The sequence below is a fragment of the Ovis canadensis genome, chromosome 3 (genome assembly GCF_042477335.2).
Source record: "Ovis canadensis isolate MfBH-ARS-UI-01 breed Bighorn chromosome 3, ARS-UI_OviCan_v2, whole genome shotgun sequence".
Taxonomy (NCBI): Eukaryota; Metazoa; Chordata; class Mammalia; order Artiodactyla; family Bovidae; genus Ovis; species Ovis canadensis.
In genome coordinates this window covers 59,201,298-59,223,974 of record NC_091247.1, presented here as the reverse complement: position 1 = coordinate 59,223,974, position 22,677 = coordinate 59,201,298, and the positions used below count along the sequence as shown (strand labels likewise).

The 22,677-nt window shown below is 42.1% G+C and overlaps 1 non-coding gene across 1 annotated transcript; it reads right to left on the bottom strand.

Moving 5' to 3' along the window:
* Nucleotides 1-5,995: 5,995 nt before the first annotated feature.
* LOC138438383 (U6 spliceosomal RNA) lies at nucleotides 5,996-6,102 on the bottom strand. Its single transcript, XR_011256322.1, has one exon. It is a non-coding gene; the product is annotated as a U6 spliceosomal RNA (small nuclear RNA).
* Between the last annotated feature and the right edge of the window lie 16,575 nt (nucleotides 6,103-22,677).

The following is a 22,677-nucleotide window of genomic DNA, read 5'->3' as shown; positions in this document are numbered from 1 at the left end:
ATAGAGTTGGACTATAAAGAAAGCTGAGCACCAAAGAATTGATGCTTTGGAACTGTGGTGTTGGAGAAGACTCTTGAGAGTCCCGTGGACTGCAAGGAGATCCAACCCAGTCCATCCTAAAGGAGACTAGTCCTGGGTGTTCATTGGAAGGACTGATGTTGAAGCTGAAACTCCAATATTTTGGCCACCTGATGCGAGAGCTGACTCATTTGAAAAGACCCTGATGTTGGGAAAGATTGAAGGCAGGAGGAGAAGGGGATGACAGAGGATGAGATGGTTAGATGGCATCACTGACTCAATGGACATGAGTTTGTGTGAACTCTGGGAGTTGGTGATGGACAGGGAGGCCTGGGGTGCTGTGATTCATGGGGTCGCAAAGAGTCAGACACAACTGAGCGACTGAACTAACTGACTGGACACTCTGGTAAAACTAGAAATCCAAGGATAATACCTACTAAGGAAGGAGAATCAGATGGGCAGCAGACTTTCCCCCAACAACACCGCATCCTTTGAGGGCTTCTTGGTGACACAAAGGACAGAAGGACAGATTGCAGCTAAGTGAGACAAAGAAAGGGAATTGACTAGGAGTGTATGTGGTAATTCACAGAATCAAAGGAAACTCAAAAAACTGTCTTCTGGGGGGAGGGAACCATATTAGCTCTGATGGTCTCAGCAGGAGATGTCCTCTGGGCCCCATCATTGGGAGGAAGGAGCTGCAGCCAACTGTAGTATCTGTGTCACTCTGCATAAGGTGCAAATTCCAAGGGAAAGTTTCTGATTGACTTCTGGCTAGAGAGGGGAGTGGGACGTCTTGCAATGAGAGGATACAGTTACTAGAACAGTGAGGATGAACTAGCAATCAAACCACACATTAATTCATACAGTCAGTGCATGTTTATTGAATCCTTCTACGTGCCAGGCACTGTTCTGTGTGTTGGACAGAAACAGTGAACAAGACAGACAGAGATCCTATTCTCATGGAGCCTACATTCTGGTGTGGAGGGTGGGGATTGACGCCAAATAAAGTCAGCTCCTTGACCTCTTCTCTCCAGTAATGAAATAGAAAAAGTTCTGAAGAAGTAGTATCCTTGTCCTTAAGCAGTGTTCTTATTATTTTATAAAGACAATTTTTGTTTGCATGCCAAGTCATGTCCAACTCGCTCTGACCCTACGGACTATAGCCCACCAGGCTCCTCTGTCCATGGGATTTTCCAGGCAAGAATATTGGAGTGGGTAGCCATTCCATTTCTACAGGGGATCTTCCCAACCCAGGGATCTGGGTCTCCTGCATAAATAAAAGGTAAATTCTTTACTGTTTAAGCCAACAGGGAAGCCCTCCTTTGGCCCCACACTCCTTTAATTCTTACTTGTAGAGAAGTCCACCATTTCCCCCTTGTACTTGAAAGAATATATTCAAGATATGGAAATCATGATTGACACGAGTTTCCCTCAACTATCTAAAGATGTTATTTCATATCTTCTGGTCCCTGTTATAAGCTGTCTGAATAAGTCTCATTCCTCTGGAGAGGATCTGTCTTTACTCTCTGGCTGCTAGTAACATGCTCTCTTTGCCTCTGGTATATGGGTATGGATTTGTTTTTGCTTACTCTGCTTGGTATATGCTATCCTTGTATCTGTAGATTCTTGTGTTTTATATGTCCTGGAAAATTCATGGTCATCATCACTTTATTTTATTTCAATTTTTTTTTTTTTTTTTTGCCACACCACATGACATGCAGGGATCTTAGTTCCCCAGCTAGGGATCAAAACTCCTGCATTGAAAGCACTGAGTCTTAACCACTGGACCACCAAGGAAGTCCCTATATCTTTCTCTTTTATTCTTATTTATCTGTTGTTTTATTTGGCTGCAGTGGGTCTTAATTGTGACATATAGGATCTTTAGTTGAGGCATGTAGCATCTAGTTCCCTGACCAGAGATTGAACCTGGGCCGCCTACATTGGAAGTGCAGAGTCTTAGCCACTGGACCACCAGGGAAGCCCCCGTCTCTTTAAATGCTGTTTCTCCTTTATCTTCTCCATTTTCAGTTTCTGGGACTATGATTTAATGTATATCATATTTCTCATTCTACATATGCTACCTCTCTCCCTAACATATATTTCACCACCTTGTCTCTCTGGTTTGTATCCTCCATAATGTTATCAGTTCTATCTTCCAGGTTACTCAATCTTTCTTCGTTTCTCCCTGGACTTTGCTTAACTTTTCTGCTATTGATCTTTAAATTTGAATAATCACACTTTTCATTTCAAGAAGTCCAATTTGTTTCTTTTCCAAATGTACCCTAGCATTTCAGATAGTCTCTTGTGAATTGCTAGCTTTACAATCCATCTTTTGTTTTGTAAACATGTTGTAAATATATTTTAAAAATGTGTATTTTCTGTATATTATCTTCTGGATCTGATAATTTCAATATCTGAAGTCTTTAGAAGTTTAAATCTATTGATTATTTCAGCTTACTCTCACTCAAGGCAGAAGAAATCCTGGAGAAAGTTCAAGAATATGAGTTAAGAAAAAATAACTTCTTAGATAGTGGAAACTCTGGGGATTCAAGAACAGATGAATCTGGGGATAAAATATGGCACAAGAATTGAAATCTATAGTCTGGGCTTCTACTTGGTGCTGGATAGGCTAGGTTTCAGCACCACAGGGCAGGCTGCATTAGGGCCAAACACAGAATCAGCCAAGAGGAGGCCACTTGCTGGTTCTAGCAGAAGTACAATAGGATCATTCTTCTTGGCAAAATAAATTCCCATTTCTATCCAAAAGGTCAATAAAAAGTTTTCAGTGAAATAAGAAAAAAAAAAAAGAAAACCTCACATTAGTAAATTCCTGCATTTTGAATGCTACACAGCAGTAAATAATTATATATAGATGAAATGGAAATATTTCTAGGAATACTGTATATCAATTAATAAAAACTCACACATAATAGGAATAAGCCCTGAACAGATGATAACCACAGAAGAAATCTAAATGGCAGTAAAAAATCTACACCTAAAAAAGGCACTAGACAGAGAAAGACTTATGAGTAAGCTCTATTGGTGTTTCAAAGACCATATTACACCAATGAGACCTTTAAACACATGTAAGTATAAAAACTTAATTCTTTTGTTCTATGAAGCCAGCAAAATCCAGACAGCTCTTGAACTGGCTAGCTCTCCAAAGAAAATTTCAGACAAATTTCACTTACAAATATATGCCAATATAGGACTTCCCTGGTGGTCTAGTGATTAAAACTTCATGTTTCCACTGCAGGGGGCACGTGTTTGATCCTTGGTAAGGGAACTTTCACACGCCATATAGTGCTGCCAAAAACAAATAAATGCCAATATACACAAAAGTTTATTGAGAGACAGGCTCTATGGAACTCTTGTGTTTCCACACATCTTACAAACAGAGGTAATAACTGCCCTTTTGTTCCAGGCTATGATTTCAAGGATGCTTGCATAGTCAAAACCCTGGAAGACAGTGATAGAACCTCCAGCTGGAATAGAGGAAAATTGCTTACTGTATGATAAAAATGATGTCTCTCTCCGGTGTCTTCTCTTGTTGTTGTTCAGTTGCTAAGTCATGTCTGACTCTGACTCCTTGAACTGTAGCACACTGAGCTGCTCTGCCCATGGGGTTCTCCAGGTAAGAATACTGGAGTGGGTTGCCATTTCCTTCTCCAGGGGATCTTCCCGGACCAGGAATTGAACCCATGTCTCCTGCATTGGTAGGCAGATTGTTTGCCACTGAGCCACCAGGGAAGCTTGTCTTTGCTTACTTCTCTCTATAAAAGATTCAGGTTCCCAAACCTTGGAGTTCTTCAAATGTGATGTAATCCTGCTGGCTGTATAGTACCTGCCTGTATTGTGGGATTTACGGAGCAAGGGAAACCAATAGAAGCTTGATGCTTATGCTGTTTGTTGTGCTGTGAGTAATAAAGTTGTCTGTCTGTGAGCCAAGGTCTTGTGTGTTCTGTTAGTTTATATGATACTATGGTTAACTTCCTAGTTTGTAAGCAGGCAGAAAAAAAATCTCAGAACTTTCACAGTTCTCATAAAGTCTGAAACTATTATAACTATTATCAGGTTGAATTCAATGTGTGAAAAGATCATATATCATGGAAAACAGGCTTCATTCTAGTTGTTCAAAGATGATTCATCATTAGGAAATCTGTTAACATAATCGACTATATTAAAAGAACAAGAAAATGAAGCATGTGCTTAAAAATCGTTCATTAAAATTTATTACTTATTTCTTATTAAAATTAAATAAAACAATGAACATCAATAAAACCATTACTAAGCTAGGAATAGAAAAAAAACATGGCTTAATTTAAGAAAATGTTTTTATAAGGAACAAACAACAGTGCTTTCAAAGCATTCCCATTAAAGACAGGAACAAGGCAGAACTTTACACTATTTCCTGTACTTTTCAACACTGAGCTAGAGCTAACTAGGCAGTAAGAATAATGACCAAGAGGAATAAATAATTGAGAAAGAAGAGAGATTTGCCATTTTGCAGTTGGGTAATATTATCCTCTAAAAAATGCAAGAGAATCATCTAAAGAACTATAAAACTAATGAGATACTTCAGAAACACAATCATGATCAGATATACGATTTATACACAAAAATCCATGGCTTTCCTTTATAGAATCAATAATCAATTAGAAAATATAAATGAAAAAATATTTCATGTTAAATAGCAATGCTGCTGCTGCTAAGTCGCTTCAGTTGTGTCCGACTCTGTGTGACCCCATAGACGGCAGCCCACCAGGCTCTCCCGTCCCTAGGATTCTTCAGGCAAGAACACTGGAGTGGGTTGCCATTTCCTTCTCCAATGCATGAAAGTGAAACGTGAAAGGGAAGTCGCACAGTCGTGTCTAACTCTTAGTGACCCCATGGACTGCAGCCCACCAGGCTCCTCCATCCATGGGATTTTCCAGGCAAGAGTACTGGAGTGGGGTGCCATTGCCTTCTCCAGCTAAATAGCAATAAAATCTATACAATTCCTAGGTATAAGTTTAACAAGGAAAAGGTAAGCTCCATATCACATATACAGATTGTTTTAACAATTCATAAAATCTCACTGAATGTCATAAAAAGAAAAACATGCTCTTGAATAGGAAAACTTAATACATAATGATGTCACTGTCCCCCCAAACAATTAGTAAATATAATTTAATACCACTTGATGTTCCCAAAGAATTTTTAATGTAACTAAAGAATTTTAGGGACTTCCCTGGCAGTCTAAGGGTTGACTGTCACACTTCCATCATAGGGGGCTTGGGTTCAATCCCTGACAGGCAATTAAGATCCCATATGCCAAGAAGCCAAAAAAACAAAGAAAGAAAGAAAAATTTCAGCACTTATCTGGAGCAGGAGGTAATGTATGAGACAATTCTGGAAAAAGAAAAAATATATATGTATACATCCTCCTCCCCTTATTAGCTACTAAGATATAGCATTTATAGAATTTAAAACAGCATGTATCAGTGCATGAAAACACAGTGGCTCAAGGAGATAGTCTTGAGATCCCATTAAGGAACCCACCTACATTTATTTTTTTTATTTTTATTTTTTTTTAGTTTTTTATTTTTTAAATTTTAAAATCTTTAATTCTTACATGTGTTCCCAAACATGAACCCCCCTCCCACCTCCCTCCCCATAACATCTCTCTGGGTCATCCCCATGCACCAGCCCCAAGCATGCTGCATCCTGCGTCAGACATAGACTGGCGATTCAATTCTTACATGACAGCATACATGTTAGAATGCCATTCTCCCAAATCATCCCACCCTCTCCCTCTCCCTCTGAGTCCAAAAGTCCGTTATACACATCTGTGTCTCTTTCCCTGTCTTGCATACAGGGTCGTCATTGCCATCTTCCTAAATTCCATATATATGTGTTAGTATACTGTATTGGTGTTTTTCTTTCTGGCTTACTTCACTCTGTATAATCGGCTCCAGTTTCATCCATCTCATCAGAAAAAAATATGGAACGCTTCACGAATTTGCGTGTCATCCTTGCACAGGTGCCATGCTAATCTTCTCTGTATCGTTCCAATTTTAGTATATGTGCTGCCGAAGTGAGCACCCACCTACATTTAGAATATTCTGGAGGCATTTTAAATCAGTGGAAAAAGGAAAACATACTCAAAGAGTTAGAGCACTTGGAACCCATGAAGAAAATGTAAAATTAAACTCTTATTTGTTACATTTTATTGTAATTTTTCTTTTTTTCCCCTGCCCTTTCCTTATCCAGTCCTTTTGATTAACCTCTAGATCTTTTTTGTCTTCTGCAAAATGAAAAGTTTAATATTTATTTACTCTCTCATGGGGTCTCATCTTTGCTCCCTGACAACTCGTTTGGAACCTGCTAAATTCGTCTGTCCATAAAATTTTCCAGGCAAGAATACTAAAGTTGATTGTTATTTCCTACTCCAGGGAATCTTTTCAACCCAGGGACTGAACCCAAGTCTCTTGGGTCTCCTGCCTTGGCAAGTGGATTTTCTACCAACTGCACCAGCTGGGAATCCCCAAGTAGGCTCAATTCTTTATCGGCTTCTGACTTCAACTTGTCAGTCTTCAAGGGAGAGAAGCCCCTTTTCTCTCTGGGCTTCTCTCTGCCCTCTGCTAACTGTTGGTAGCTGCTTCTTGTCAGAACAGTGAACTCCCAGCCCTGATTGCCTGCCAGGCTTTTGCTTGGAAAAACGAGTGCACAGTTTGGTTTGCTTTTGAAGCTTTAAACATTTCTACAACAGGAACAAGCAGACAACACCCAATCAACCAACTAAACAAAATCACTAACTTCTGGCAGAGCTAGGCAGAGAAGGCCACAGGGGTGATCACACCTTCAGAGCCTGAAGGAAACTGCTTCATTGTGAGCTCAGCCTCACCTGGGCCCACACATCAGTTCAGCCTCCTATGCAGGGCTGCCTTGATTCCCCTTCTCTCTCTCTCTTTTTTTTTTTTAGTTTTTTATTTTTTAAATTTTAAAATCTTTAATTCTTACATGCGTTCCCAAACATGAACCCCCCTCCCACCTCCCTCCCCATAACATCTCTCTGGGTCATCCCCATGCACCAGCCCCAAGCATGCTGCATCCTGCGTCAGACATAGACTGGCGATTCAATTCTTACATGATAGTATACATGTTAGAATTCCCATTCTCCCAAATCATCCCACCCTCTCCCTCTCCCTCTGAGTCCAAAAGTCCGTTATACACATCTGTGTCTCTTTCCCTGTCTTGCATACAGGGTCGTCATTGCCATCTTCCTAAATTCCATATATATGTGTTAGTATACTGTATTGGTGTTTTTCTTTCTGGCTTACTTCACTCTGTATAATTGGCTCCAGTTTCATCCATCTCATCAGAACTGATTCAAACGAATTCTTTTTAACGGCTGAGTAATACTCCATTGTGTATATGTACCACAGCTTTCTTATCCATTCATCTGCTGATGGACATCTAGGTTGTTTCCATGTCCTGGCTATTATAAACAGTGCTGCGATGAACATTGGGGTACATGTGTCTCTTTCAATTCTGGTTTCCTCAGTGTGTATGCCCAGCAGTGGGATTGCTGGGTCATAAGGTAGTTCTATTTGCAATTTTTTAAGGAATCTCCACACTGTTCTCCATAGTGGCTGTACTAGTTTGCATTCCCACCAACAGTGTAGGAGGGTTCCCTTTTCTCCACACCCTCTCCAGCATTTATTGCTTGCAGATTTTTGGATCGCAGCCATTCTGACTGGTGTGAAGTGGTACCTCATTGTGGTTTTGATTTGCATTTCTCTAATAATGAGTGATGTTGAGCATCTTTTCATGTGTTTGTTAGCCATCCGTATGTCTTCTTTGGAGAAATGTCTATTTAGTTCTTTGGCCCATTTTTTGATTGGGTCATTTATTTTTCTGGAATTGAGCTGCAGAAGTTGCTTGTATATTTTTGAGATTAGTTGTTTGTCAGTTGCTTCATTTGCTATTATTTTCTCCCATTCAGAAGGCTGTCTTTTCACCTTGCCAGAGGCACAAGTGTCCTAGCCTGCAGATAGAGACAGAATGTGCCCTTGAACTCCACCCTGAAGCACAGGAATTTGAGCTTGGGGCTAATGTCTCTGCTTTTTAAAATGCTGTCTAGGTTGGTCATGAAGATGACACCACCCTTATGGCAGAAAGTGAAGAGCTAAAAAGCCTCTTGATGAAAGTGAAAGAGGAGAGCAAAAAAGTTGGCTTAAATCTCAACATTCAGAAAATGAAGATCATGGCATCCGGTCCCATCACTTCATGGGAAATAGATGGGGAAACAGTGGAAACAGTGTCAGACTTTATTTTGGGGGGCTCCAAAATCACTGCAGATGGTGACTGCAGCCATGAAATTAAAAGATGCTTACTCCTTGGAAGAAAAGTTATGACCAACCTAGATAGCATATTCAAAAGCAGAGACATTACTTTGCCGGCTAAGGTCCGTCTAGTCAAGGCTATGGTTTTTCCTGTGGTCATGTATGGATGTGAGTTGGACTGTGAAGAAGGCTGAGCACAGAGAAATTGATGCTTTTGAACTGTGATGTTGGAGAAGACTCTTGAGAGTCCCTTGGACTACAAGGAGATCCAACCAGTCCATTCTGAAGGAGATCAACCCTGGGATTTCTTTGGAAGGAATGATGCTAAAGCTGAAACTCCAGTACTTTGGGCACCTCATGTGAAGAGTTGACTCATTGGAAAAAACTCTGATGCTGGGAGGGATTGGGGGCAGGAGGAGAAGGGGACGACTGAGGATGAGATGGCTGGATGGCATCACGGACTCGATGGAAGTGAGTCTGAGTGAACTCCTGGAGATGGTGATGGACAGGGAGGCCTGGCGTGCTGCGATTCACAGGGTCACAAAGAGTCAGACACAACTGAGCGACTGAACTGAACTGAACTGAACTAGGTTGGTCATAACTTTCCTCCCAAGGAGTAAGTGTCTTTTCATTTCATGGCTGCAATCACTATCTGCAGTGAGTTTGGAGTGCCGCCCCGCCCCCCAAATAAAGTCAGCCAGTTTCCCCATCTATTTGCCATGAAGTGATGGGACCAGATGCCATGATCTTTGTTTTCTGAATGTTGAGCTTTAAGCCAACTTTTTCACTCTCCTCTTTCACTTTCGTCAAGAGACTCTTTAGTTCTTCTTCACTTTCTGCCATAAGGGTGGTGTCATCTGCATATCTGAGGTTATTGATATTTCAAAAAGCAGAGACATTACTTTGCCGACAAAGGTCCAACTAGTCAAGGCTGTGGTTTTTCCAGTGGTCATGTATGGATGTGAGAGTTGGACTATAAAGAAAGCTGAGTGCCAAAGAATTGATACTTTGGAACTGTGGTGTTGGAGAAGACTCTTGAGAGTCCCGTGGACTGCAAGGAGATCCAACCAGTCCGTCCTAAAGGAGATCAGTCCTGGGTGTTCATTGGAAGGACTGATGTTGAAGCTGAAACTCCAATATTTTGGCCACTTGATGAGAAGTGCTGACTCATTTGAAAAGACCCTGATGCTGGGAAAGATTGAGGGCAGGAGAAGAAGGGGACGACAGAGTATGAGGTAGTTGGATGGAATCACCAACTCAATGGACAAGGGTTTGGGTAGACTCCGGGAGTTGGTGATGGACAGGAGGCCTGGCATGCTGCGGGTTCATGGGGTCTCAAAGAGTTGGACACAACTGAGCGACTGAACTGAACTGAACTCTAGAAGCAACTTCCAGTAAATCTGTGTCCTCTTTGTTTGGGAGGAAGCCCTATCACTGATGCTTTCTGGGCTTTGTCACTGTATTTGTTCCCTCTCCTAGACCCTCAATCTCTTTGTTGTTGTTCACTCACTAAGTCTTACCCGACTCTATATGATCCCATGGACTGCAGCACGCCAGGCCTCCCTGTCCTCCACTATCTCCTGGAGTTTGCTCAAACTCATGTCCATTGAGTAGGTGGTGCCAACCAACCATCTCATCCTCTGTCACCTCCTTCTCCTCCCGCCCTCAGTCTTTCCCAGCATCAGGGTGGAAGCTCTTTTTTATTCACTCTCTATCCAGAGCCTTCTTGTCATTGATGGTGTCACTCCCAGATGAGGCAAAATTCTCTCTTCTTTTTCTAGTTTGGCCCTCAAGTGTACAGTAAAGGCTGCTGCTAGCCCAGACACCCCAAGATTGGAGCTATATCTCCTCTAAGTACCAGGGCTGAATCTCTAGGACTTGGTTGGAATTTCCTAAGATTTGCAAAACTTTCCCTGTAGAAAACTCCATTCTCTGACATTGAAGGTATGTTTTCTGGCATCTCGTTTGGAGGACTGCCCGAGCAGATAAAAATCTATTTCCAAAGTACCCTACAGCAGTGTTTCATTCCAACCACACGAAGTCCCTGATAAAGAGGGTAAGGGGCTTTCATTCCTCAGTGCTCTCGGGCTGGAGAAAAGACTTCCCTCAGCCTGACCTCTCCAAGCATGTTTTCAGGGCATCCCCACCCTGTGTAAGATGTGGGTTGGCACTATCCAGTGTAGAGCCAGTATAGACACCCCTTGAGAGATCTGCTGTTGGGAAACAATTTCAAGGTCCAGATTTTAAAGCTGCCTTGTAAGCTACCTTTAAATCTGTGTTCTGTTTTATCCATTCTTGGAAAGTATAATCACTGAAAAAGAGAGTAAGTGAAGTGTCAGTCGCTCAGTCATGTCTCTTTGTGACCCCATGAACTGTAGCCCACCAGGCTCCTCTGTCCATGGGATTTCCCAGGCAAGAATACTGGAGTGGCTTGCTATTTCCTTCTCAAGGGGATCTTACCAACCCAGGGATCAAAACCTTGTCTCTCACATCTCCTGCATTGCAGGCATATTATTTCATCACTGTGGCACCTGGAAAACACATTCTTGGTAACAGTAATCACTGAGTAAGACAGAATCCTAGCAAAAGAGTTCAAGTAACATTGAAAACGGGCATCTGATTGTCAGAGTCCAAATACTGGAATAGAAGCTCAGAATATTTGGAAGAAAGGATTTGTGACCTGGCAAGTTGGGACAAGGGCTTCTCTGAGGCTCAACGGTGAAGAATCCACATGCCAATGCATGAGACATGGGTTCAGTCTCCCACAGGAGGAAATGGCAACCCACTCCAGTATTCTTGCCTGGGAAATCCCATGGACAGAGGAGCCTGGTAGGCTACAGTCCATGGGTTCACAAAGAGTCGGACATGACTTCCCAACTAACCAAGAGCAAGTTGGGACACGGACCCCCATACAGATCTGGGGAGTTCTCATCTTCCTCACTCTAAAAGGTTGTCTCCAAAAAAGATTAAGGGGCAGAATAGACCTAGATCAAGAGTCAGCAACCTACAGGCCTTGGACTAAATCCCACCTAAAGCCTGCTTTTGTGCAGACCCTGAAAGGTTTTATTATTGTTAAATATTGCGGAAAATCAGAAGAATCCTCTTTTATGACACACGAAAATTATATGAAATTCAAATTTCGGCATAAATAAAGTTTTATTGGAACACAGCCCCTCCCATTCATTTGCATATTATCCCAGGCTGCTTTTAGGCAGCCACTGCAGAGCTGAGGAGTGGACATAGACCATGTGACCCTCCAAGCCTAACATGTTTACTCTCTGACACTTTACAGAAAAAGTGTGCTCACTACTAGTTAAGATCATAGACAAATAAAGCCCTTGATTTGACATTGCTGTTGCTGTTGTTTGGTCATTAAGTCACATCCAACTTTGTGATTCTATAGACTGTAGCCTGCCAGGCTCCTTTATCCATGGAATTCTCCAGGCTGCAATCCTGGAATGGGTTGCCACTTCCTTCTCCAGAGGATATTTCTGATCCAGAGACTGAACCCCTGTCTCCTGCGCTAGCAGGCAGATTCTTTACCGCTCAGCCAAACTGAAGAGTAGTAGTTTTACTCAATTCTTTGTCAGTTAAAATCAATGTCTTCTTTTCCTCTTTCTCCTTTTTCTCTTTCTTCTTATTTTGGGGAATATGATAATGAAGTGGCCAGAGCAGCCACGCTCAAGGGTAGTCTTTGCTTTTGAGCATTTTTTTGCCATTTCAGCCACTTTTAAAATTTTTTGGAAATGCTCTTAGTTACTTTTTTCCCCCCAGAAAGTTTTCTTTAATTTCTATGTTAAATAAATAGCATTTACACACAAGACAAAGCCACCAAAGACTTTTGCAAGACTTTAAAGTGTACGAAATTCAAGGTAAACGTACAGAGGTGCATCAACTATTTCAAATTCTAAAATCAAGCATCTGCATGTAAGTCGTTACCTGTTACTTTTGTTATTTTCATTTTTTTTCATATGCCAAAACTTTAATGTATCTCAAAGTGTAAGAAATTAAAGTACAACTCATTAATCCCAGAGCTAACCTTCTGGTGGCTCAGATGGTAAAGAATCTGCCTGCAATGCAGGAGACTTGGGTTCGATCCCTGGTCAGGAAGATCCCCTGGAGAAAGAAATGGCAACCCACTCCAGGATTCTTGCCTGAAGAATCCCATGGACAAAGACTGGTGGGCTAGAACCCTTGGGATCGCAAATAGTCAGACATGACTGAGCAGCTAACACAACTCCTACTACCTCCTAAGAGCTGGATATTGTGCTGGCGTTCAGATTCAATGGCCATTGTCACTGGTCCTTCTCCTCAAGGACTTTAAGAAAAAGATAGGTCAGTGAATGAGCATTGGCAAATTCACCATCTATTTTTAATTTTTAAAAACATTTATTTTGTTTATTTGGTTGCACCAGGTCTGTTTTGGCACGCAGGATCTTTTTTTTTTTTTTTTCAGTTGTGGCACTCGAACTCTTAGTTGCAGCATGTGTGATCTATTTTCCTGACCAAGGATTGAACCCAGGCCTCCTGCATGGGGAGTCCAGAGTCTTAGCCACTGGACCAGCAGGGAAGTCCCTATCTTGTTAGTTACTGTTAAAAGGAAAATGTGAAGCCTGTGAAACAGTGACAGAGGCAGCACTCAGGGACTCGCCCAGTTCCCCTTGCAGGCACCAGTGCCACCTAATCGTTTGCCCCACACAAAAGGTGGATCAGAGAAAAATCACTTCTTTATTCTTCTCCTTTACATCATCTCCCCCGCACCTGGGGAGTCTGGATGCAGGGAGACCGAGTACAACACGCATCTGATGATGGGTTGCACCAAAGCACACCAAGATCTAAATCCTTCCCAGATTTATGAGATTTTCCATAGCTTAACTAGATTTCTAATTGTCCTGCCACCTGTACTGAAATGTACAGTGTGTGTTAATCTCAAATTCTTTTCTGTTTCCATAATCTTGATAAAGTTTCCTGCTCTCAAACAGTAAATCCAATTTGGTCCAGGGATTTTAAAGAGGGAGTCAAACTCACTTTTATGCTTTTCAGCATAAAGGCTTCACTGGAGGTATTTGGGCAACAAAAAGGCCTGCACAGTTTCTCCTTTTTGTGTTCCCTATGCTATGCTTCCAGACTGAAAGCCTGAGTTCATGTGTCTGTTGTCTCATTGCAAGGTTCCTATCATTTCAGAGGAGTTTAGAAAAAAATGGTGAAGGGTTTCCATATATTCAGCACACTAAAGGCTCCTCTGCCTACAAACTGTTTTTTTGGAGATGACAGTTCCCAAACACCTTTGTTTCTTTCCCATGGACACTGGGGATATAGAATAAAAAGACAAGGACTTGTTTACACAACCATTCTTCTGGACATTTTTTGAAAATACATATTTAAAATTTTTTATTATTAATTTTTTGCTGAAGCTGAAGCTCCAATACTTTGGCCATTTGATGCAAAAAGCCAACTCATTAGAAAAGACTCTGAGGCTGGTAAAGATTGACAGCAGGAAGAGAAGGGGGCAACAGAGGATGAGATAGTTGGATGGCATCACCGACTTAATGGACATGAGTTTGTTCAAACTCTAGGAGATAGTGAACGACAGGGAAGCTTGGCATGCTGCAGTCCACAGGATCACAAAGAGTCGGACATGACTGAGCAATTGAACAACAAGGTATTTTTTGCTGCACTGGGTCTTTGTTGCTAGGCACAGGCTTTCTCTAGCTGAGGGAGCAGGGGCTATTCTCTAATTGTGGTGCTTGGGCTTCTCATTGCTGTGGCTTCTGCTGTTTCAGAGCACAGGCTCTAGGGCGTGTGGCTTCGGTGCCCTGTAGCAGGCAGACTCTTCCTAGATCAGGGATCAAACCTGCGTTCCCTGCACTGGCAGGCAGACACTTAACCACTGGACCACCAGCGAAGTCCTAGACATTTTTTAATGTTTGCCCTGTGTCTAGCGAAATCCTAGAGATTTTTAAAAATTTGCCCATATCTGAGTTTGTCCTGTGACTTTAGGCAAGTTCGTTTAACAGCTCTTTCCTCAAATGTGAAATTAGAATAAGATTGTCTCTGCCCTGCTACCTCCTAGGGCTGTTTTCAAGAAGAAAATGGGATGAAATCTGTCAACTGTCTCTGAAAAGTGAAGCACTGTGTGGGAGTGTTCAATCCACTTCAAAAGAAGAAATCTGATTTTCCGAATGTCCCTTCTTTGTCCTGAATTCCCATACACAAAATTAAGGGCAGTTTTTTGTTTTTTGTTTTCCTTTAATTGAAGACCTTGAGTTCTGTCCTTTGGTAAGCTGTTTGACCTAGCTTCAGTTTCTTTATCCGGAAAGTTTCATCTTAAAAAACAAAATTATATGCATGGATACGGAAAATAATCTGCTTGTCATGCAGGAGACAAGGGTTCAATCCCTGAGTCAGTAAGATCCCCTGGAGAAGGGAATGGCTACCCACTCAGGGATTCTTGCCTGGAGAAGTCCATGAACAGAGGAGCCTGGTGGGCTATATAGTTCATGGGATTGCAGAAAGTTGGACACGACTGGACAACTAACACTTTCATTAAGATGTTACTGTTAGAGGAAGCTGAGGGCAAGGTACATGGATCTCTCTGCACCATTTTCCCAACTTTCTGTGAGTCTAAATTACTACCCCCCCCCCAATTAAATTATATATAAAGCTCTTGACACAATGCCTGACATATTTTAGAAACTTATATATGGTAGGTTAAAAAATTAAGTGGACGGGTCAAAGTTTTTTGAGCCATAAGAATTATATAAACTTGAACTTTGCTATTAGTAGTATTATTTGATATTATTATCTAACATCATAATAACTAATAATATTTGTAGAACATTTACTATGTACTGGACATTTATCTTAATATTATATTATTTAATTCTGACAATATCCTTAAGTGGTAGTTACAATTACCACCCCCAGTTTTACAGATGAGAAACCTGGGGCATAGAGAGGTTAGGTAATTGATCTAAACTCATAGAGTTTAGAAACTGAGGAGTCAAAATGCAAACTCAAGCAGTATGATTGTACAATTCTTATTCAAAGAAAATATCATTATTTAGGCATCTGGGAAACTTCAGCCAAGACAAAGGCCCAGGTGGGAAGTCTCCACCCTTGTGCTCTCATTTCTCTCTTTTCTTCCAGGGTGCTCCCTGGAGGATTGTGTTAGGTGAAATTGGAAATATCCCCTGGAGGTTTATGGCAACCCACTCCGGTATTCTTGCCTGGAGAATCCCATGGACAGAGGAGCCTGTCGGGCTACAGTCCACAGGGTAGCAAAGAGTTAGTCATGATTGAAGTAACTTATCACGCATGCAAGAACTCCCCTACCTCCAATAACTTACTTCTCCCAATTCTCTAGCTGGTAGAAATTCCACTGATGGGGAATTGTCTGAATTATAATGGCCATTTGCAAATGGGCTTGCCTGATTAAAAATGCACCTTCTCTACCACAGGACCCAGTGCCCACACCTGGGCATCTATCTAGAAAAAACCATAATTCCCAAAGATACCTGCACCCCAGTGTTCATCACAACATTATTCACAATAGCCAAGGTATAGAAGCAAACTAAACGTCCATCAAAAGAGGAATGGATAAAGAAGATGTGGTTCATATATACAGTGTAGTATTCCTCAGCCATAAAAAGGAACACAATTGTGCCATTTGCAGAGATGTGGATGGACCTAGAGACTGTCATACAGAGTGAAGTAAATCAGAAAGAGAAAAACAGATATTGTATTTTACTGTATGTATGTGGAATATAGAAAAATGGTACAGACAAAGCTAATTGCAAAACGGAGACACAGACACGGAGAACAAACGGACACTAAGTGGGGGAAGGGCATGGTGAGATGACCTGGGAGACTGGGATTGACGTATATACACTCTCGATACTATGTACAAAGTAGATAACTAACGAGAACCTACTGTTCAGCACAGGGAGCTCTGCTCGGGCTATATGGTGACCTAAATGGGAAGAAAATACAAATAAGAAGGGATATGTGTATACATATAATTGATTCACTTTGCTGTAGAGCTAAAATCAACAAAACACTGTAAAGCAACAATACTCCAATAACATTTTTAGAAAATTGCACCTTCCCTGGCCTCTGTGCTAAAGGACCACATTCAGTGGTCTAGGCTGGGATTCCAGAACCTGTATTTTTGAAAGAATCTACAGATGGATTCTTCATGCTTGTGCTCACGCTCAGTGATGTCTGACTCTCTGTGACACCGTGGACTGTAACCACCTGGCTCCTCTGTCCATGGGGTTTTCCAGGCAAGAATACTGGAGATGGTTGCCATTTCCTCCTCCAGGGGATCTTTCCTACCCAGGGATCAAAACTGCATCTCTTTGATCTTCTGCATTGGCAGGCAGATTCTTTACCACTGAGCCATCTGGGATGAAGCCAAGATGCAGCCACCTGGGATGAATCCAGATGGATTATCATCAGCCAAATTTTGGGGGAAATGACTTAAGATTGTATTTTCCAGAGGTATCTAATATAAAGCATATGGTGGTTTGGATGAACAGAGTTTGCAATAAGGGATAAATATTTCATCAGGGACACTCAGACAAAAGTGGATTTGGGAGCAGCTGGTCTTGGGTTCTGATCCTGATTTCCTGCTTTTGAATTCTGTGGTCACTTACTTTCTGTTTTCTCATCTTTGAAATGGAGACAATTCAACCCATCTCACAGGGGAGCTATGATGGATGATTCACCTTAATGTCACAGAAAGTATACTTTGTATATTATTATTGTTGTTATTAACTTACCATCTACTACCACAGTAGTCAGACACAATTTAGTGACGGAACAGCAGCAAACCACGTAAATGAGCTCCCCAGGTGGCTCAGTGGTAAAGATTCTGCCTGCCAATGCAAGAGATGCAAGAGCTGCAGGAGACATGGGTTTGATCCCTGGGTCAGGAAGATCCCCTGCAGGAGGAAATGGCAACCCACTCCAGGATTCTTGCCTGGAGAATCCCATGGACAGAGGAGCCCGGTGGGCTGCAGTCCACAGGGGGTGCAAAGAGTTGGACGCGACTGAGCACGCATGCACAACATAAATAGGAATGATTTATCAGCCAGGCAGCCAGTCACCTTGGAGGATAGACAGTCGGACCCTGGGAAATTTCAACAGTATGGTCAATTTTGATTAAATGGAAGCAGATTTCCAGAGACAGAGCAACACACTGGAGGGTCTTGGGCCGGTAAAAATTTATCCCTTGGGAAAGCAGCTCTAACGAGACTTGCCTCTTTAAAAAGCCAACAGTAGTCAGCAGAGGAGTTGACGATGAACAATTACAAGTTTATTACCACTATTGAAAGAAACCCTGGAATGAACGAATCAAGCCCACTGATTTTGGGGAGTAATGATTGCTGTTGCTCAGTCTCTAAGTTGTGTCCAACTCTTTGTGACCCCATGGGCTGCAGCACACTAGGCTTCCTTGTCCTTCACCATCTCCCAGAGTTTGATCAAACTAATATCCACTGAGTTGGTGATGCCATCCAACCATTTCATCCTCTGTCATCCCCTTGTCCTTCTGCCCGCAATCTTTCCCAGCATCAGGGTCTTATCCAATGAGTCGGCTCTTCAAATCAGGTGGCTAAAGTCTTTGCATAAAAAAGACTGGCTTTTTCATCAACCTATGGTGCCAGAAATTATTCTACCCTTCAGGACAGACCTGGACTTTTGCCTTCATGTGTGAGGTCTCATCATTATAGACCCTGATAAGATATACCATCATGATATCAAGGTTCTTGCCATCTAGCAACTGAGCATGACCAGAATAGATGTCCTGACCACTCCTCTTAATCACATGTCAGTGTACGAATCTATAACAAAGATCTCTTATTCTCTCATGGAGTCTCTCTGGAGATAAGTCAGTTGGCCCAGGTAAGAGGTTTAATGACCATTTAAAGCTTTATTAAAGCTTCCCTGGTAGCTCAGTCGGTAAAGAATCTGCCTGCAATGCAGGAGATCTCAGTTTGATTCCTGGGTCAGGAAGATCACCTGAAGAAGGGATAGGCTACCCACTCCAGTATTCTTGGGTTTCCCCAGTGGCTCAGCTGGTAAAGAAGCCACCTGAAATGTGGGAGACCTGGGTTTGATTCCTGGGTTAGGAAGATCCTCTGGAAAAGAGAAAGGCTAGCTACTCCAGTATTCTGGCCTGGAGAACTCCATGGGCTGTATAAGTCCATGGGGTTGCAAAGAGTCGGACACCACTGAGCAATTTTCTCTTTCATAAAGCTTCATTGACTGACTTCCTTTGTAACTCAGTTGGTAAATAATCTGCCTGCGATGCAGGTGACCTGGGTTCAATTCTTGCATTGGGAAGACTCCCTGAAGAAGGAAATAAGGAAATTTCTTTTCTAAATCTATTTCATATTTTATTGATTGAAGCAAAATTCATGAGAACTAAATAAGGGAAACTCAGAGTTTCCAAATTTGGGGAGCTTTGTATATCTTAAGATCCATGGAGCTAATGCTTTGGGGGCTGCCATTCATTTGGAGAATAAAATAATTATATTGGGCAACTGGGTAACAAAGGGGCCATATAAGAATGTTCCACAAGTACCCACCTTCCAACACAAAGGTCTTGCCTATAGTTGTGTGTTAGAATTGTATGAGAAATTAATAGGAGGTGTCCTGACCTTACTGTAAGGTTTTGAGCAGGAGGTGTAGGCTAGGAAGCTTCTAGACCCAGCATTTCTAAAAAGCACTTCCCCCCAGCTAGTGATTCAGATGCATGCCAGAATTTGAGAACCACTGTGCTAGCGAATTTCATGGCTTTGTTTCCCCAGAAGAACTTGACATTATCTGAGCCAGCAGCTGGTCCAGCTCCCTCTAGATCTCCTCCAGCTTCTCTTAATCCCATGCCAGGTGTGTGTCAGTTCATCCTCTGGCCATTCCATACTCTGCCCTGGGCAAACACCTTGGTTGGTCCAGGTTCCTTGCCTGGGAGGATGACCTGAACCTTTTCGTTCCTGAAGGATCTGAGCCAATAGCAGACCTGCATGCACTTGGGCTATTGTCGTTTTCCACTGAATTTTACCATAGCCTATAGGAGGGAGAAGGCAATGGCACCCCACTCCAGTACTCTTGCCTGGAAAATCCCATGGACAGGGGAGCCTGGTGGGCTGCAGTCCATGGGGTCGCTAGGAGTCGGACACGACTGAGCGACTTCACTTTCACTTTTCACTTTCATGCATTGGAGAAAAAAATGGCAACCCACTTCAGTATTCTTGCCTGGAGAATCCCAGGGACAGGGGAGCCTGGTGGGCTGCCATCTATGGGGTCGCACAGAGTTGGACACAACTGAAGTGACTTAGCAGCAGCAGCAACAGGAGTTCTAAGAGGACCCCAGGGAACCCCTGCATTCCAGAAATATACTCCCTGACCTCCACTGTGTGACTGCTGCCTAATTATCTCTTGAGAGTCAGGATCAATCACCCCAAACACTACAGTGACCTCTTTGCCTGTTGATTCACTGCAGGGAGGAGGCAATGTGGCCAGGTGGCCATCCTGGCTTTCTCTTTAGTGGCCTCCCCAGTTGTGCCCCTGAGGGACAGCTCCCCCCCCCCCCCCCCCCACCGCCCTTGGTGACTGAGACCTCTCCACCAGCAGGGCACGGAGATGTGAAGGCAGGAAGCCAAATGCTGGGTGTGGATCTGCAGGGCTAACAGTGAGAGGAGCCACTCATGCCCCGCCCCGTGGTCCACAGTCAACGGACTGCGGAGGAACAACCGTGTACGTACGTCACTGATATATAGCACACGTGACTCAGACCCTGCCAGGTATTGCCACCTATTTGATGGCATGCATAACTGAGTCCTGAAAAGGCCATCAACTATTGAAGAAAGGCTTTGCTTTAGGACAATAAGAAGCATGATCAGAGAAATGAACTCAATGATCCTAAGTCCATTGTTCTCATTTGCTAGAAAAGAAACTGCTTGGTCAGAAGAAATCCTATGTGAATAAGACACTCTGGGGACTTCCCTGGTGGTCCAGTGGTTAACAAGCTGACTTCTAACGCAGAAGTCACTGGTCAGGGCAACTAAGATCCTGCGTGCCTCTTTGTAAGGAAACATCCCATGTGTTGCAACTAAGACGTGATGCTGCCAAATAAATAAATATTTTTTTAAAGACACTCTGTAAGTCCCCAAGGGGTGGTTTTAGCACAAGGCATGCCCGAAGGCGGAATGTGTAGTTCAGAAAGAATACATGACAGCCTACTTTTTATAGTCTCTTGGGAAAAAAATTTAAATGCAAAACGTAACAAGTAAAGGGGAAAATTTACTCTCATCCCTTACTTTCCCCTTCTCCTGTCCGTACATAATCCAAATACCCTCACCAGAGCTTTTGACCATCCATCCTTGCTCTTGCATCCTCTCTGCACTTTCTTGTGCATTTATACATATATATGTGCATATAGAAACAGAGCTTTTTTTATATATTTAAATCTTAACTGGCTCTTATTACATATACTGTTTCAGAGCTTTCTATTCAAATCCCTTTTCTTCATTAACTCTTTTAAAAAAAATTATTTATTTTTGTCTCTGCTGGGTCTTCGTTGCTGGGTGGGCTACACTCTAGTTGCCGTGTTTGATATTCTCGTTGCGGTGGCTTCTCTTGTTGCAGAGCACAGACTCTAGGGCTCTCAGACTTCAGTAGCTTCAGCATTCGGGCTCAGCCCATGGCTCCTGGGCTGTAGGGCACAGGCTCAATAATTGTAGCATATGGGTTTAGTTGCTTTGCAGCATGTGGGATCTTCCCAGACTAGGGACCGAATCCGGGTCTCCTACACTGGCAGGAGGATTCTTTTACCACTGAGCCACCAGGGAGGCCCTTGCTCGTTTTCTAATTGCATTCCCACCCCCACCCCACCCCTTACTTTTGAGTTTAGAGAGTTTTTAAAACATTCTGGGTACAAGTTCATTGTTGGATGTGTGATTTGCAAACAGTTTATCACCATCTGTGGGTTCTTTCCATCTTCTTAACAGTCTACAAAGCAAAAGTTTTTTAAACTTTGATGAACAGCAGTTTATCAATTTTTTTACTCTTGTGGATCATGCCTTTGTTATCATATCTAAGAACTCTTCACTTCTCCCTAGGTATGAAGATTTTCTCCAGTGTATTCTTCTAGAAGTTTTATAGTTTCAAGCTTAGCATTTACCTTGCTGATCTATTTTGAGCTGACTTTTGTTGTGTGATTCAGGTAAACATTCTTTTTTATCTGTGAATATCAATATTCTCAACACCATTTGCTATAAAGATTATCCTTTCTTCATTGAATTGCTTTTGTACCTTTGTCAAAATTCAACTGGCAAAACTGTGTGTGTGTCTATTTCTGGACTCTATTTTCTGCCATGATCTAAGTGTCTTTCCCTCTTGATGCTGCACTGGTCTTAATTACTGAAACAATTTCAGTAAACAAATAGGCCTCAAATTAGATAGTGTGAGTTCTCACACTTTATTCATTTTCAGAATTGTTTTGAATCTTCTAGTTTCTTTGTCTTTCCATATAAATTTCAGGATCAGGTTGTCTATACAAAGAATCCTGCTGGGACTTGAATAATTCAATTTAGGAAAAATTTACACTTTTACTATGTTGAGTCTTTCAATTAATGCCAATAGTATTTCTCTCCATGTATTTGGATTTTTAAAAACTTTTTAAAAATCAGTTTTTAATTCATTTTATAGTTTTTAGCACATAGATTCTGTACATGTTTTGTTAGATTTATACCCAATATTTCATTTTTATTCTTAAAGCAATTTTAAAGAGCAGTGGTGGTTTAGTTACTAAGTTGTGTCCAACTCTTGTGATCCCATAGACTGTAAGCCCGCCAGACTCTTCTGACCCTGGGGTTTTCCAGGCAAGAATACTGAAGTGGGTTACCATTTTCTTCTCCAATTATAAAGAGTAATTAATTTTTGTTTCCAATTGTTCATTTCTAGCATTGGTTGTTAGCATGATTGTATTTTGTGTGTTGATGTTGAATCCTGAGAATCTGCTAAGCTCACTTATTAGTTCTAGGCATTTGAGGGATTTTGGTTTTGTTTTCTTTTTGGTTGATTCCCTTTTATTATTATTATTATTAATATTTTGGCTGCCTGGGTGCTTCATTGCAGTGAACTGGCTTTCTCTAGTTGCAGCACACCGGCTCTCTTATTGTGACATGCAGGATTAGTTGCTGCATGACATGTGGGATCTTAGTTCCTGACCAGGGATCGAACCCATGTTCCCTGGATTGGAAGACAGAGTCTCCACCATTGGACCACCAGGGAAGTCCTCTGGTTGATTTCTTGGGACTTTCTAGAC